The 17624-nt window shown below is 45.6% G+C and overlaps 1 protein-coding gene across 2 annotated transcripts in view; it reads left to right on the top strand.

Moving 5' to 3' along the window:
• Nucleotides 1-17624, top strand: part of KCNH1 (potassium voltage-gated channel subfamily H member 1) — a 500025-nt gene that overhangs the window by 356267 nt on the left and 126134 nt on the right. The window lies entirely within an intron of this gene.

Raw genomic sequence — 17624 nt, 5'->3', positions numbered from 1 at the left:
GGTCAGGGACTACCATATATTTACTATTTTAATGCTCTCCCTGCTCTCTTACGACATGTTTAGGTGGGCATGATTCTGCCTCTGTGAATGAATGTAATTGAAAGTTTTGCTCTTTCACCAAGCCCCATTGTTCATGTAAATAGTCTCAGTCACATAAGAACTTAATATATATAAGTTGACAATTCATGTATTGTATTCTGAAGCAGACCTACATGTCTCTAATTTCCTTTTCTCATTAATCTTTTAAATTCTATACCACTGACTAAATTAATGACACTATCAACAGAATTATCCTGCACCCGAGAGGGATGACTGATAATACTCTCTATCATAAAATGATAACGATGTCTCTCTCTAAAGTGAACCAGAGACATATAAACCATAGGTCTATGAATGGATTTGGGGCTGGCACTTAATTCTAGCCCCAATCTAAGAACACTTCGTTCTTATGACATGGCCCTGGTCGATGCTAACCCTCATGACGAGCTCACTGAAGCTAAGGGGGCGACAGCAAAGTGGGGTAAGAAAATTAGATGGCGCTTGCTTATCAGAAAGAATAGTGTCTGGGTTCTTAAAGGCTTCTCTTCAAACAAGCAGCCCTCTGAGTCCACATAGAAGACGCACTCCAGCCTGTGTGACCCAAGGACTGTAAATCACAAAATCCAAATCCACTGGAGAGAATGATATCAGGGCATAAATTCTCAATGCCCAGTTTGCCCAACAATGGGACAATGGGAGCCCCAAATCCATGTGGAGGGTCCTCACATAAACTAAGCTTCCGGTGAATCCCCTCCGACCCAGTCTTGCTATCAGACTGGCATCACTGTAAGGACGAGGATGGCGATGTCCTTAGGTCACAGTGCTGTGTCTGAGCATTTGGTCTCCTTTTTGTCCCATTCTAGAGTTGTCTCCATTTTTAATGGCGTTTGCTTTCTTTTTGATTGAGGTTTTCGATGTTTTATCTAGTCTCTGTTGGTTTCTGTTTGCTTGTTTGCTCCGGTCTGTGTTTTATATGATGTTCTGTGTATGAAATTAAGGATGGGTGAATCTATAGAAACAGTAACTGGATGGCTAACTCTGTAGGGGCATGGCCGGGAGTGATCGGGGCTGGGGGTTGGGACAGGGAACTAACAACAGTGAGTCCGAGAAGAAAATGTTCTGAAATTGATTGTGGAGATGATTGTGCAACTCTGCTTACCACACCCAGATAGGATGCAAATAGGGGGAGGGGGGAGTGATGGACTTAAAGATACAGAAACCCCAGAGGAACTCATCACTCAGGCCTTTTAAAAAATGGGTTTATTGGCGCATACTTCATAGAGTATACAATTTAATCATATTCAGTCATGTTCAATCATATTAAGAAGCTTTGTGCAATCAATTTCAGAATATTCAGGCCTTTCCAATTAAAGCCAACAAGACTATTAAGTGCCTGGTAGAACCTAATGCTTTCTGATTGCTATAGTTTGCTTGGCAATCTTCCATATATGTCAGTACTGTGGTCAATTGAATCACCCCCTACAATATGTGCTAAAAGCCTAACCCTTGTACCCGTAAATACGACCATGTTTGGAACGAGGGGTCCCTTTTCTTAGGTCAAGGAGTCCTGGTGGCAGCGTAGTGGTAGCTCTTGGGCTGTGATCAGAGAGGTCCACCCTGTGGGGAAAAGACGGGGCTTTCTGCCCCCACAAACAGTTACAGTCTTGGAACTTCACAGGGGCAGTTCTACCCTGTCCTGTAGGGTGGCTCTGCATTGGCATTGACTTGATGGCAGTGAGTGTGGCCTTGTTATGTTAATGGAGTTGTTCCAATGTATATGCTGGGCTCAAAACCTCATTATTCTTGAGTTATGCAAAAAATGAAAAGACCCAGAGGCATACACAAAGGGGGAGAGAGGGAGACAGATGGCGGACACCGATGCATCCGTAAGACCAAGAACGTCAACAGAAGCTGAAATGGACCAAGAAAGACAGTCTCCTCCTTTAAGCTTCTAACCTCCTAAACAGCGGCTCTCACCTTCCTCAGGCCGCAACCCTTTCAGACAGGTCCTCATGTTGTCGGGACCCCAACCATAACATTATTTCCATTGCTACTTCATCACTGTCATTTTGCTACTGTTATGAATCATCATTCACATATCTGATATGCAGGATGTATTGTCATTGTTACAAATCGAACTTCATTAAAGCAGGCTGATTCATGACAAAAAGTATGTAATTATATACTGCGAAATATTAATTTCTAATGACACATAAATGAAATTTTGTCTTGAAGCATGGTGTAGCATGGGTAACGGTCTTCACGCCGGATACTTGTATGTGGCATATCTGCATGTGAGCGGACCCGCCTGGACACGGGGAGAGGAGTGGAAATATGTTTTCCGATGCTCTTAGGAAACCCCAGTGAAAGGATCATTCAGCCCCCAAAGGTGTCGCAGACCACAGGTTGAGAACCGCTGTCCTACACTCTGAGAAAATAAATTTCTGTTCCTTAAAGTCACTCCTTTGTGGGATTTAGATTTGGGTTCCAGCAGCAGTTGATAATTTACACGGCAAATAGCTAAATGCAAGTTCAGTACTGTGTGTATGCTTTCTCTAACCTCAATTTAGCCTAAAATTTAGTGTCTTTATCCTCTCCGAGTAAGAGTCATGGTCTTGTGACCTGCGTAATCCAGGGCAGGAAGACCAGGACTCAGCCTGCCCAAGACGTCATGGCAGACACTCTGCCTGACTGTGAAAAGCGTTTGCAAATCTGTGAAGGTCCATGGCCCTGGTTCGTGGCCAGTGTGCCTTACCCAGCTCTCTTCCTGAAAACGAACGACCTTGCTAACTTCAAGGCTGGAAATCACCTTTTTCTCTATGCATTACCCGTTAATCCTTTCTTTTCTAGTAAGAAAAAATAAACACTGCAATAGCTTCCTAATCTCTGTAAAATATGATTATTTCATCTCCATTAAGGGGAAAAATACTTAATCAACTCAGTTACTAGTTTCTTCAATGAACTACTCTCCCTCCCCACCCCCTTAATCATCACTACCCAATTAACATTAAGCCCTTCTTGGCTCAGCCTGTTGTTTTAAATTTCTCTCATAAAGGCATCACTTCCCCCCCTTGAACCGTTTTTGAAGATAGTTGAACACAATCAGACTTATTTAAAAAACAAAAATGCAACCAAGACTTCCAGTGGGTACTCACAATCCTCAATCAGAGGTTTGCAGATGGAAATGAGGTCACGTGCTATCGTAATCATAGGGCGTTTGAAGGTTTCCACTAGCTCACCCCACTCCCCACTGTCGGTAACCTCGTGTGACCATTATTCCTCTGAAGCTCTCAGGTGATTCTGCTACAGCCCTTGGCTGAGAGTACTGTTGCGTTCCACCCTCTGAGCATGCTTGCTTGCCACATGGGAGGGGCTTCAAAGAGTTCATGGAAAATGGAATGAAAAGGTTATGGAAGAGTTCCACCAACTTTGCAGAGCGTGTGTTCAAAGAGGCATCTGGGGCTGCGGTTGTGTGTGTGCCTGCCCCAGCGTGCCTACGTGTGAGCCCCTCATCTGCCGCTCACTTGCTGTACAACTTTGGACAAGGCAGTTCAACATTCTTAACTCAGATTCTTTAATCAACAAAGCTCACTGCCATCAAGTCAGTTCCGACTCATAGCGGCCTAGTGAGGCAGAGGGGAACTGCCTGTGTGGGTTTCCAAGGCTGTACGTTTGTGGGTGTGGATAGCCTCCTTTTGCCCCTGAAGAGCACCTGGTGACTTCGAACTTCTGGCTTTGTGGAGAGCAGTCCAATATGTAATCCACTAATGCCACCAGGGCGTGGGGGGCGGGGGGTGTGTGGGGTGTCCTCGTGATTATGCATGCTTCACTCCTTGGGTGGATGTTTGGGTTTCCTGTGGGAGAGAGATCAGGCTGTCTGCTCTCAGAAAGAGGTGCAGTCTTGGGAACCCTGAAAAGGGTCACTGAACTGGAATCGACTTGCTGGAAGTAGGTTTGTTTAGTTGTTGTTGCTGTTCTACTTTTTGTTTCATTTGTGCCCAGGAATGCAGCCCCCTGTCTTCCAGCTACTAAACAGCAGTGTCAGGATTAGAACTGGTGACATATAGTGCTGTGTGATGGAAAGAGCATTCTCCTACCCTCCATGGAACAAAGTCGCTCTGTCCAGCATTGGAGGTGTATGATGCTCTCTGCTTGTTGGCTTCCTGTGTCCTTGCAGCTGGGGCCTCTCTCATTCTGGGTAATTATCTTTGGGACACCAATGTGGGGAGAAGGCAGTGTGACCCACAGTGTCACTTAGCAACCAAAGGACGGCGAATCTAAGACAGAGGAGGAGATTCACCCCTCTGTGTGGGGCATCAGATGCTGGAGGTCAGAGCTTCTTTGAGTAGACAAAGCGATTTTAATTCCTCTCCACTGGTCATTATAGAAAGCGAACTTTCTTTAAAAGACACCTTCTGCCCAGTCATGTTGACGCTCCAGTTGAGTTTGCCATGGTAATGGTAGCGTCTCCTGAGAAAGCTTCTTCTCGACCTCCTTGAGATGTGCCAGAAAGAACAAGTTTGAGTTGTTTTTTTTAATCATTTTATTAGGGGCTCATACAGCTCTTATCACAATCCATACATATATCCATTGTGTAAAGCACCTGTGTACATTCATTGCCCTCATCATTCTCAAAACATTTGCTCTCCACCTAAGCCCCTGGCATCATCTCCTCACTTTTCCCTTCCCTCCCCACTCCCCCTCCCTCATGAACCCTTGATAATTTATCAATTATTATTTTGTCATATCTTGCCTTGTCCGACGTGTCCCCTTACCTACTTTTCTGCTGTCCATCCCCCAGGGAGGAGGCCACACACAGATCCTTATAATTGGTTCCCCCTTTCCAACCCACCCTCTCTCTACCCTCCCAGTATCGCCACTCACACCACTGGTCCTGAAGGGATCATCTGCCCTGAATTCCTTGCATTTCCAGTTCCTATCTGTACCAGCGTGCATCCTTTGGTCTAGCTATATTTGTAAGGTAGAATTGGGATCATGATAGTTGGGGAGGGGGAAGCATTTAGGAACTAGAGGAAAGTTGTGTATTTCATCATTGCTACATCCCCCACTGACTGTCACTGTCTCCTCTCCTCCCCGAGACCTTTCTGTAAGCGGATGTCCAGTGGCCTACAAATGGGCTTTAGGTCTCCACTCCATACTGCCCCCCCCATTCACTATGATAAGATTTTTTATTCTGATGATGCCCGATCCCTGATCCCTTCCACACCTCATGCGTGCATGGGCTGGTGTGCTTCTTCCATGTGGGCCCTGTTGCCTCTGAGCTAGATGGCCGCCTGTCTACCCCCAAGCCTCCACGACCCTAGACACTACATCCCTTGATAGCTGGGCACCATCAACCTTCCCCACCACACCCACCCATGCACCCACCTGTCCCCACCTGTCATGGAGGTGAGCACACAATGAAATGACCCCTTACTCTTCGATGCCCAACAACTGATCTTTTCAGCACCCCGTGATCACACAGGCTGGCATGCCTCCTCCATGTGGGCCCTGCCGCCCCTGAGCTTGATGGCTGCCCATTCACCCCCAAGCCTTCAAGACCCCAGACGCTATACCCTTTGATGGCCAGGCCCCACCAGCCCTCCCCACCACACCCGCAAGTGTGAGCTTTGTCAGAGCTTACCACATTAGGAGGAGCCAGAGCTGCTGTTGGGAAACAAACCCGGTTAAGGTTAACAAGCTTGTTGAGATGGCCTAAAATGTACACGTTATTTTAAATAGCTTTGTTAATTAGATTCTCTTTGCTGACTCACATCGGAGAAATGGAAGCGTGAGGCAAAGCAAGACCTGCGCGTGCCAACCTGCCAGCCCCTCCGCCTTTCTCCAGGCGCACTGTAACGGAGGGGACATCGCTTTGCACTGAGAACCCAGCGAGCACACATTTAGTAAAAGTATCAAATTATTTGGAGACCTTTTAGAACCCGTGTTTGACCTTCTTGATTCATTTGAAGAAGTAATTGGCCGTGGAAATGGCTGCGCTTTTATCGGCGGAGCTATGGAACCGCTGGGTGAAATGAGGTGGCGCAGAATCCCTCGTCGAAGGGTTACCGCGGAGCAGGGCTCTTGTTCTATCCACAGATGAGATTGGCTGACAGTAACCTCCTGCCTCCCTCTAGAAGGTTGCTTGTTAAGTGACATTCGCCAAAACGGCCGAGTTTGAATGTGGCCTGGGCATGTGTGCTATTCTTAGGCGGATATTAAAAGAGAGTTTTCAGACGTTTCTGGTTACAAGATAAGGAATGTGTGCTATAAACTCCTCTTTCGGTCTGGGAGGCTGCTGCTTCTGCTCAGGGAAGTGGCTAATTAGGCTGAGGATGTAAGAGGGGAGGGTGCTGGCAGAGCTTAGCTCTCAGCTTCCAACAGGGTCCCATGCACTGCGGTCTCCCTGACCTGCGGGATGGTCCTGCTCCCCTGCATGCTTTTGCCATTTCTCTGTCCAATGGGGTAGGTTTAGGGACCTTCCAGATCTCTTTCTGTATCCGCAACAGGGCAGGTTATGTTTTCCTCTTTTGACTAAGCTCCCTTCCTCCAGTCTCCACCTCCCTCCCTTCTCTCTCTCTCTCTCTCTCTCTCTCTCTCTCTCTCTCTCTCTCTCTCTCTCTCTCTCTCTCGTGTTTAAAGATTCCAGAGTTCTGGGATGAGGTCTGAGAATTTGCATCCTGAAAAGTCCCAGGGTGGTGGTACTGCAGCTGGTCTGAAACCACGCTCTGCTAAAGGGCGGAGCTTTGGTGGCAAATGCCAAGGTCTGTGGTTCAAGCCGCCCAGCTGCTCTGCAGAAGGAAGCTGAGGCTGTCTGCTCCTGTAAAGATTTACAGTTGCATAAAGAGAACTTAAACTCACCCCTCTTCTTGCTGTTGTTGTCGTTAGGTGCCATTGTGTTGATTCCACCCAGGGAGACCCCGTGTGCACCTGAACAAAACACGGCCTGTCCCCGCACCATCCTCACGCGTGTTTATGTCTGAGCCCATTGTTGCAGACACAGTGTTAATCCATCTGTCCTTCTCCGGAGACCGGCCTCTCCTGGCAACATGTCCAACATACATGTTGCCAACCTTGCTTAGAAGGAGCATTCGGGTTGCTCTTCTTCCAAGACAGATTTGCTTGTTCTTTTGGTAGTTCATGGTATCTTCAATCTTCTTTGCCAGCACCACAATTTGATAGTTGGGAAACAGCATGTACACACACACACACACACACACACACACACACACACACACACGCATGCACACCCTGAATGCAGAGCCTCTGTAGGAAGATGCCCCTGAAATGAGCCCACCACAATGCCTGCACTTGGGGCCTCTACTTAAGGCAAAGCCCAGGCCAGCGTAGGACAAGAGAGCGACAAGTGGTCAGGACAAGTGGTCGAGGGAGGATAGCCCTGGTGCTTCTGGACAGACAACCGTGCCTGGCTGTGGACCGTGCCTCCTGCCAGGATGCGGTTGGCACTTGTTTTCCTAACACACCGAGTCTTCACAGCAACCCCGAGAGGGGAGGATTATCTTCCTCCTCTCACAAAGGAGGAAACTGAGGCCCCTGTCCTCTGAGTTAGTGGCCTGGCCACCAACTCACTCCCACACTGCTGTCTCTTCGGAGGGTGCACTGTTTTCCTCCCGCCACGTTGCTCCCCCGGCCGGTTACCACACACGTGCACACTCAGTTCATGTTTGCTAGAGCGAAGCATCTGTTGGTTAAGTTAGCCAGGGAATGTTTTTAGGAAATAATCACTGATGGGGGGAAATGGCTCTTCAGTTGTTGACCATGCTGCCCTTTTTTTGCTGAGTGTTCATTATGCTGCAGGTCCTGTGACTAGGTCTGCAGGTACATCATCTCACTCAATGGAAAATAAAATAGGTAACTAGGGCCTCCATTTTATACATGAAGAGATTTCAAGGGGAGGAACCCCTCCCAGAGGTTGGTGGCGGAGCAGGATTCCAGGTGACAGGCAGCTCTTGTCCCCTGCTCCTTGTTTGCATTTAGGCATGAGCCTCTTGGGTGGGGCGATCAGTCAGCCTGGCAAAGGAGAGCACATTTTTCCTTCCCATCACTACTCACTTCTGCCACGGCCATGCGATGCCTAAGTGTGCATTTGCAATCACAGGAAATAAGACTTTAAATACTAGTGCCCAGGTACCCTGCCAGTGTAAGCACGATCCTCATATCCACTCCCTTGTTCACACATGAGCAAAAGCAGTTGCTACACCAAAGACCAAGAACGTGACGTTAGCAAAGTTCGATGCCCGGCAGTCACTGTCCCAGGGCTATACAAAACAGAGTGAGGACGAAGCCTGGTTCTCAGGCCTTCTTCCCGATCCTCCTGACTATGGCACCCCTGACCCCCCTGTTTATACTTCTTTACCCAATTCATCGACAGCACTAATCACAACCAGTCACCATTTGAAATTTCAGCTGATGTGTGTCAGATTCCTTGTTCGTGCTATTAGTAGCAAGTCCGTTCTAACTCACATCGACAGAAGGAAACACCGCCCGGTCCTGCACCATCGTCAATGTCATTGCCAGGCCTGAGCCCATTGCTGCAGCCGCTGGGTCAGCCCATCTGGTCGAGGGCCTTCCTCTTGACCAAGCAAGAGCTCCAGGCACCTATGGCTCTTACCTAGCCTTTGGGAATCACTCCATGGAAGTGTTTCTGTTTGTTGGTTGGTTTGGTTTGGTGTGCATTAAAAGACCAACACATTTCAACGATGTAAATCTATTTAAGGAGCAAGTGAAAGGGATTGTGATGGAGCATGTGTGGTGAGCAGGAGCTGGTCCAATCATTCCAAAGTGAGGGCAAATGATCACAACGTTATGACATTGCTTTGAGCACTTCGCTTTGAAGACTAGCTGTCAGTTTTCATAAGGCTCTCCTTAGGTGAAAACCAAACAGTTTAGAGCCTTTGCAGCGCATTGATACTGCTTCTGCTGATAGTGGTTGAACAGACACATCTGTTTATTTCTTACCCCTCCTGAAACCCTGCTAAAGCAACGCAAACTTATTGTCGAATGAATAGATGCAGCCATTTAATACACGTATTCATTTAAATATACACATACACGTGCATTCATTTTTTCAAAAAGAGAAGGGGCAACAGTGGCATCATTTTGAACGCCAACAGCAGTGATTGACTTGGCAGACGTGAGAGCTGACTCGTCAGCTGACAGAAAGAAAACGTGGGAAACCAATTGGATTGACACCATTGCTGTTTGGGGCACTCTTTAGCTGATCCCAACTCCTAGCACAGTAGAACCGCCGCACGGGGCTCCCGGGCTGTACTCTCTAGGGAGCACATTGCCAGTCCTTTGCTCCCTGGGAGCCCCTGCTGACTTCTGCCTGTGGATATTTTGGTTAGCAGCACTTTAATCATTGTGTTAGGAGGGGTGCTTGATTTATACCCTACCTAAACCAAACCAAACCAAGCCTATTGCCCTTGACTTGATTCTGACTCCTGGTAACCATGGGGAACAGAGCAGAACTGCTCCTTCCTATTGCCAAGGCAATAAATCTTCATGGGAGCTGACAGCCTTATCTCTGTCTCTGGGAGAAGCTGGTAGATTTGAACTGCTGACCTTGCCCTTAGTAGCTCACTTTGTAAGCTACTATGCCACCAGGACTCCTTTTTGAGTCATTCTATAGGATCCGCAAAGGCTCAGACAATGACAGCAACGAATGTTTCTGGACATGAAGCGGAAAGGGGGGCTAAGTGATGGAGGGCTGGTTGAAAATAGGCTTAAGAAGCAGATACCCTCTTTCATGCCATGTACCTCGGCCGTGGCCGCTTCTTGACTCATAGAAGATTAATTTATTCTTGGAAGCTCTCAGGGCTGGAAGATTCCAGGAAGTCCAGGGTACTATATGAAAACAGACATTAAGGAAAAGTTATATGTCAAATATTAAGACCTTCAGCCTTCTCCCCATTTGAATGCTGAATGCCGACAGCATTCTCCAAGCAGGAGATTGAAAGAATCTTCTGTGGGACATCCGAGCAGTACAAAGGGGCCATCCCAACGCTGATGACGTGGTGGGTTCTTCAGCCTAGAGTGAATTCTCACAGCTGACTATCTCTCTCTCTCTCTCTCTCTCTCTCTCTCTCTCTCTCTCACACACACACACACACACACACATACACACACACATGGATTTTCATCCCTTTTTCTAGGGCCTCACTCTTAAATAGCAGCAGACATCTAAGGATTTCCCTGCTTTTTATGATATGGGACACAAATAAACACACAAAATAATGAAACAAAGGTGGGAAGAAGAAAACTTAAAAGTGCAGTTGTCCTTTATATCCTCTGAGAAAATGAGAACATTGCATCAAGGAAATAGAATGGAATGCCATTAAAATGGAATATTCAGAGGAGAGAAAGCTCCTGGAACTTAAAAGCATGGCAGTGGATTAGCAATTAAATTAAAAAGCACAAAAGTTAAAAGTTGAAGAACCCTCCACAAAGTTGCAGACAATAGAGAAGAAAAATAAGAAAATTAGATTACTCCAGGAGCCCAACTGTAGGTGAGTCTCGAATAAGAGAACAGAGAAATGGAAAAGAAGAAATCATTAAAGAAGCAAGACAAGAAAATCGCCCTGAAATTAAAGACATAAATTTCCATCTTGAAAGAACTTAATGAAAGCCTGGCAGGATGGATAAAAAATGGAATCATGGGAAAAGGCATATTACTATGAATTTCCAAAAATGGGGTGCAGGTATTCAACCCACTTTTAAGTGAAGGGGCTCCTCAGGATGCTGGTGAAGACAGGTGCAGACACCTGCCAGTGGACTAGGTCAGAGGACACCTGCCAGTGGACTAGGTCAGAGGACACCTGCCAGTGGACTAGGTCAGAGGACACCTGCCAGTGGACTAGGTCAGAGGACACCTGCCAGTGGACTAGGTCAGAGGACACCTGCCAGTGGACTGGGTCAGAGGACACCTGCCAGTGGACTGGGTCAGAGGCTCCAGGGGAGATTTATTTCTTCAAGGAGGTGAATTTTACCATGCGTTTCAATATGTAAGAAGAGGGTCACTTACCTGGGAGAAGTGTGGAATTGGGTTGGTGACAGACAAAGGAAGAGACAAAGACCACCTTACCTGCAGGGAAAGGAAAATGCTATTGGAAAGGAAAAGTACCCAGAGCATACATACATCCACCAGAGCTCAGCGTGACAGCAGTGTCCCTTTCGTCATCGTAATAGAGACACAGAAGCCGATCTAACCAACATGACAATGCAGCTGTATTGTGAGCACGGGACAGTGGGGAGAAGTATATGCTATGAATGTTTGGTAAGGACGAGGTAATAAAAAGGAGCGAAATCCTCGTTTGTTCATAGTGGAGGCTGGTGAATAATGCGCAAGGGATAAGGACGCATTGGTATAAACATGCTATTCGGATATGGACCATCAGTAGAAAGTAGTCCGCAAATACAATTGAAATGAAGTGCCTCTGCACAACTGGAAACGTGGTGAGAAGAACGGAGTAGGGGACAAAGGAATGACTTTTAAATGTCTGAGCTGCTTAAAATTTTAAGTTAGGCGTAGTATAATATAGATGAGAATAACAGCCAAGTTTTCACAAGGAAACAAGCACGTTTTCCACACTACTGCTAAGAACTGCACATAGCCATGTTGAATTGAGCAGCGATCCCAGATATGTGCACCCAGCTGCTGACCGAAAGATTGGAGGCTTGAGTTCACCCAGGGGTGAGCAATCCCCTGGCAATCTGCTTCTGGAAAGCCAGTCATTGAAAATCTCACAGTGCACAGGTCTACCCTGAGTCACGATCAACCCCATGGCAACTACCCCCGCCCCCACAGCCCGCCAAAGAATACCCGACATCTTGTTTTTCTTTGGGAAGGACTCAGAGCTCTCACAGTCTGAATCCATATTTTGTTTGGGGTTGGGGAGAGATCTCTTTACTTCTTTGTCAAAAAAGTAAGGGCCCAACTAATCCACTGTGAGGCCATGCTTTCTTCACACTCATGACCACCACCTTATAATCTGCCTTCCCCTTCTCTGCTCCACACTCACACGGCTGTTGCAGAGCTAGCTGGACTTGTGTGTCTTCTTTCCCAGGAGAGCCTAGCAGCTCTCCAGTCAGCTCTCGGCTCATGGCAACTCCATGCCCTTTGGGATCAGACTGTTGTGATCCATTGGAGTTTCATTGGCTGATTTTCAGAAATAGGTCACCAGGCCTTTCCTCCTTGTCTGCATGAGTCTATAAGCTCCACTGGAATCTGTTGAGTATCACCAACCCCTCTGAAATGAAGCCATAGAGTTGATTCTGATGCATAGGGATTCTATATAGTGTTTAGGAGACTGTAAATCTTTATTATAAACTACAGCTACATCTTTTTTCCTGAGAAGTAGCTGATGAATTTGATCCATTTGAAATTTATTCTAGCTTTTCTTATCTTCTCCTTTCTTTTGGACTTAGGCATCCTGTGTTTTATTTATTTTTTTGGCGGCGGGGAGGGAGAGGTAGGGGTTATCATATGATGTTTCTTAAAAGAAATCCAGGATAGGCAAATGTATAGAGAACGTAAACAGAATAATGCTCCCTAGGGTCATGGCGGAGAGGTTGGGGAATAATAACAATGAGTAAAAAAGGAAGAAAACATTCTCAAATAGATTGTGGGGATGTTTTCACAGCACTTTTTTATATGTTGAAACCATTTAATTATATGGTACAAGAACCATATATCAATACAATTTTAAAATAAATCAAAATGATCAAAAAGGAAATGGGCAAAGGATTTGAATATATATTTCTCCAAGAAGATATCAAAGGAGTCACTAAGCACAGGAAGAGGTGTCAACATCCTTCGTCACTGGGGTATGCAAATGCAAACCACCATGAGCTGGCAGTGCACAGTCACTAACCCGGCAATGTCAAAAAGACAGAGTGTAGCACGTGCTAATGAAGATGTCGAAACTGTGCAATCCTGAGAGACCACACGTGGGAATGCAAAACGGTGCAGCCACTTTGGAAAGCTGTTTGGTAGTTTCTCCCGTTATTACATAGAGTTACCATAGGACTCAGCGATTCCAATTCTAGTATATGGCCCGGCGAATTGAAAACATGCGTTCACATAAGTGCTTGTGTAGAAGTGCTCATGGCAGCACTGTTTGGAGCAGTGAAAACTTGGAAACTTCCCATCACTAATGACTACATGCACAAAATATCCCCTCTCCTCATGTTGTTACTAGGTTCTAACTCAATGACCCTGCAGTGTAGACCGGAACTTCCCCGTAGGGTTTAGTTTGTGTCTCAGGGAATGCATTGCTAGTTTGCTTGTTTTTCGCCCAAAGAGTGACTGGCAGGTTCAAACGGCCAAGCTTTGGGTTAGTGCTTGTGGTAGTTACATAATCTGGTGTCACTTTGGGACTTGGTAGGATTCAGAGTGAGGGTGGAGTGGAGTAAAGTCTGTCAATTGGATCACAGCCAATGAGGCCTCTGTGTGAGCATGGCCTTCTCCTGGGAATTCTGGGAACTCAGTATCTCCTCCTTGAAGGGGAAGACACTTCTCTCTCTACTCACTCCCTGGGAGACGCTCTACTGACAAGACACAGGGCCCTACGCCCTGACAGCTGGAGAAGCCACATGGGCCGACCCTGATGCAACCAGACCTCTGGAGCTGGAGAGGTCACAGAGAGACCCTGCCAGTTCTGAGATGCTTATAACACCACTGGATCCAAAGACTTCCACCCACTGGTCTGTGATCTTCCTGCATTTGACGTCATTACAGGTGTTTCATGAGTCTGAAGAGGACCTTATAGATTAGCATCAGACATATGGGATAATATTGGACTTATGGACTTGATCTGGACTGGGCTGGGGTGTTTTCTCAATATTCGACTGCTCGTGTATATAAACTTCTTTCCTATAACACATTTCTATATTTATGAATTTGTTTCTCTAGTCTATCCGGACTGACACAGCACCCAATCACTTAACCATTATGCCACTCAAAACAAACGAACAAACAAACAAAAACAAATTCACTGCCATTGAGTTGATGCTGATGCATAGCAGCCCTACAGCACACGGTAGATCTGGCCCTGTGATTTTCTGTGACTGTAACGGTTTACAGTAACAGAAAGCCTCATCTATCGCACATTATGCCATTAGGGCTCCTTAATATCCCTATATTAAGGGAATATTATTCAACAACAATAAAGTAGTGAAGTATTGATACATGTTTCAACATGGTTGAACCTTGAAAACATTGTTCTGCATGGAAGAAATCAGTTATAAAACATCACATATTCTACCATTTCCTTTATATGAAATGTTCAGAGTGGGCAAACCTATACAGAGAGGCAGAAAGTAGATTAGCTGTTGCCCAAGGCTGGTGAGATGGGGGGAGTGGGGGAGGCTGGGCAGTGCCTGCAAATGGATGCAGGGTTTCTTTTAGGGCAGATGAAAATGTTCTAAACTTAGTGGTAATGGTTACATGGAATATGCTAAAAAAACTATTAAATTACATACTTTCAATAGAGAAATTTTATTATGTGAGAGTTATATCTTAATAAAACATTTTTTAAAATAGGACATACTGTATGATTCCAAATATATAAAATTCTAGAAAATGCAGACTGCCCTAGAGAGACAGAAAGTGGCTGCTTTGGACTGGCAAGGGTGGGCTGGGTAAAGGGATTGTAAAGGAGAGTGACTCATCTCTCTGGAGTGATGGATGTGTTCACTTGATGCTTATGAGGTCTTTGTGAACATAGATGAACAGAATTCAACATTTTGATGTAAAAGTTCCATTGCCTTTAAATTCCATCATTCCACAGAAGTTTTGAAGCTTCCTTATATATATGAGGGGATACCCCCCCCAAAAAATTAAAAGCTCCTCTGTGTGGAGCTTTTGTAGTATGCACTTTTTCCTGCAAGGTGAGCATCCAGCAACTTGTTCTGAGTTAGTGCACCCAGTGGCATCACCTGGGAAGGTTCTATTTGGCCACGGTAAATTTTTTTGTAAAAACAGTTTCGCTTAAGCCTCATTTTTTTGATGGCTGATTTAAGAAAACAGTGTGTGGCTGTGAAATTTTGTTTCCTGCTCTGGAAAAATGCCACAGAAACTGTTGTGACATTGAGCACAGCTTACAGAAATAGCACTATGGGAAAAACCAAAGTGCATGGGTTGCTTTCTCATTTCAAAAGAGGTGAAATGTCAACTGATGACAAACCTTGTTCTGGACTTCTGTCAACTTCCCTAATGGACAAACATGTCGACTAGTAGTATATGTGGAGTTCATTCCACCAGGTCAGGCTGTTTATCAAGCTTTCTATTTAGAGGTTCTGAAAAGATTGTGTAGCAGTGGATGACCCCAAATTCTTGATTTGTGGCAGACGGCTGACTGGTTTTGGCACCACAACAATACACCTGCTCAGGCAATGACGGTGCCAGCTTTGGGCAGAAAGCAGCATTCCTCTCCTTGCCCCACACACCTTACTCACCTGACCTTGCTCCGTGAGACTTCTTTTTGTTTCTGCGAATAAAGAGGGACATGACAGCACAGCCATTTGTCGAAGAAGAAGTGAAGGAGAAAACAACGGAGGTGCTGTCAGCTCTCCAAACAGATGAGTTTGAAAAATGTTGGCAAGAATGGAATTGCAGAGTTGACAAATGTATTAAGTATAATGGAGAGTACTTTGAAGGTGATAAGGTTGTTTTATAAAAAAATTTTAAATACATAGCTTTGGGGAAAAATTCCATTGCGGGGGAGGTACCCCTTCATATGTAAACACACAAAAAACTGCAGAGAACAGTATAGAAGCCATGGAGCTGAGCACTCTGGACATACGGTATAGGGATGTTGGTGTGTGACAGGCAGACAGGAAGGAACCTTTAGTTGTCGAGAGAAGTGGATGAAGAGGCCGAGAGGAGCAGATGGAGGAGCAAGCAGCAAGCAGAGACCGGGGAAAAGAGATGCCTTGCCATGCGCAGATCAGTGCTGAGCTAGAGCGAGGGCCGTCCGGCAGGGTCAGGAGAAAAAGCCTACCTCTAAAGCAGGCCTTCTGAATTTGGACAATTTGCCTCTAAATTGTGAGAATATCAATGTCTGTTCATTAACAATTCGGGAGTGTACACTTTAAATATAGTTTATTGATGCCAATATTATGCCAAGTCCTATGTGCAAGGAAGTTTGGAAGACAGCTACTAGGTCAATTGACAGGAAGAGATCCACATTTGTCCTATTCCAAAGAAGTGACCAAGCCTAGAATGTGAAAATCATAGAACAATATCACAAACAAGTAAAATTTTATTGAAGATCATCCAACAACAGTTGTAGCAGGACATTGGCAGGGAGCTCCCGGAGGACCAGGCCAGATTCAAAGAAGACATGGACCAAGGGATATCGTTGCTGATTTCAGGTGGATCTTGGCTGTTTATGTGTGCTTCATTGACTATATGAAGGCGTTCAACGGTGTGGATCATAACACACCATGGAGAGTCTTGAGAAGAACAGGAGTTCCAGAACACGTCCTGTGAGCATCTAGAAAGAGCCTGTGCACAGATCAAGAAGCCGTCGTTTGAACAGAAAGAAACCACTGTATGGTTTCCTGTATGCACAGGAAAGTTGTGATTCAGGTTTGTCTCCTCTCACCACACTTTTTTAATTTGCATGCTGAGAAAATAATCAGAGAAACTGGATTATATGAAGAAGAAGTCGGCATCATGATTGGAGGAAGGCTTATTAACAACCTGAGACATGCAGATGGCACAACCTTGCTTGCTGGGTGGGCTTTGGGTCTCTACTCCAATCCCCTTGTTCACATCAATATAATTTTTTTTTATCTTTTCATACCTGATACACTTTAGTGTTCCTGTGCAGAAACCTAAAGCCCATCTGTAGACAATTGGACATCCCCCCACAGAAGGGTTACAAGGAAGGGATGATTCAACCAAGGTGCAGTATTGCACCGGTGAAACACGCATCATTCCTTTACTTCCTGAATGTTTCCTCCCCCTACTACCATGACCCAGTCCTATCTTACAAATGCAGCTAGACCAGAGCACACACATTGGTACAGATCAGAGCTCTTAGCACATGGACTTCAGGACCGATAAAACCCTCAGGAACAGTAGTGGGAGTAGTGATAGCATGAGGTTAGAGGATGTCTGGGGAAAGGGTGAGGAAGGGGAACCCATCACAAGGTTGGATATATAACCCCCCTGGAGGGAGATGAATAACAGAAATATGGGTGAATGGAGACAACAGACATTGTAAAACACAACATAAGAACAATAATATATAATTGATCAAAGATTCACGAGGGTAAGAGGGTGAGGGAGAGACAGGAAAAAAGAGGAGCTGATACTAAGGGCTCAAGTAGGAAGAAACTGTTTTGGAAATGTTGATGGAAACATAAATGCTAGTGTGCTTAGTACAACTGAATGATATATTGTTATAAGATTTGTGAGAGCCCCCCCAACAAAATGATTAATAAAAAATGTGAGATTATATATTCAAGTCCTGTTGCTCCCATTATTTTATTTTCTCTCTGAGGATCGAAACTGGGTGTCTTACCACCCTCTCCCCAGCAGGTGTGTAATTGTTGTT

The sequence above is a fragment of the Tenrec ecaudatus genome, chromosome 1 (assembly GCF_050624435.1).
Source record: "Tenrec ecaudatus isolate mTenEca1 chromosome 1, mTenEca1.hap1, whole genome shotgun sequence".
Classification (NCBI taxonomy): Eukaryota; Metazoa; Chordata; class Mammalia; order Afrosoricida; family Tenrecidae; genus Tenrec; species Tenrec ecaudatus.
This window is presented reverse-complemented; position numbering and strand designations above follow the sequence as displayed.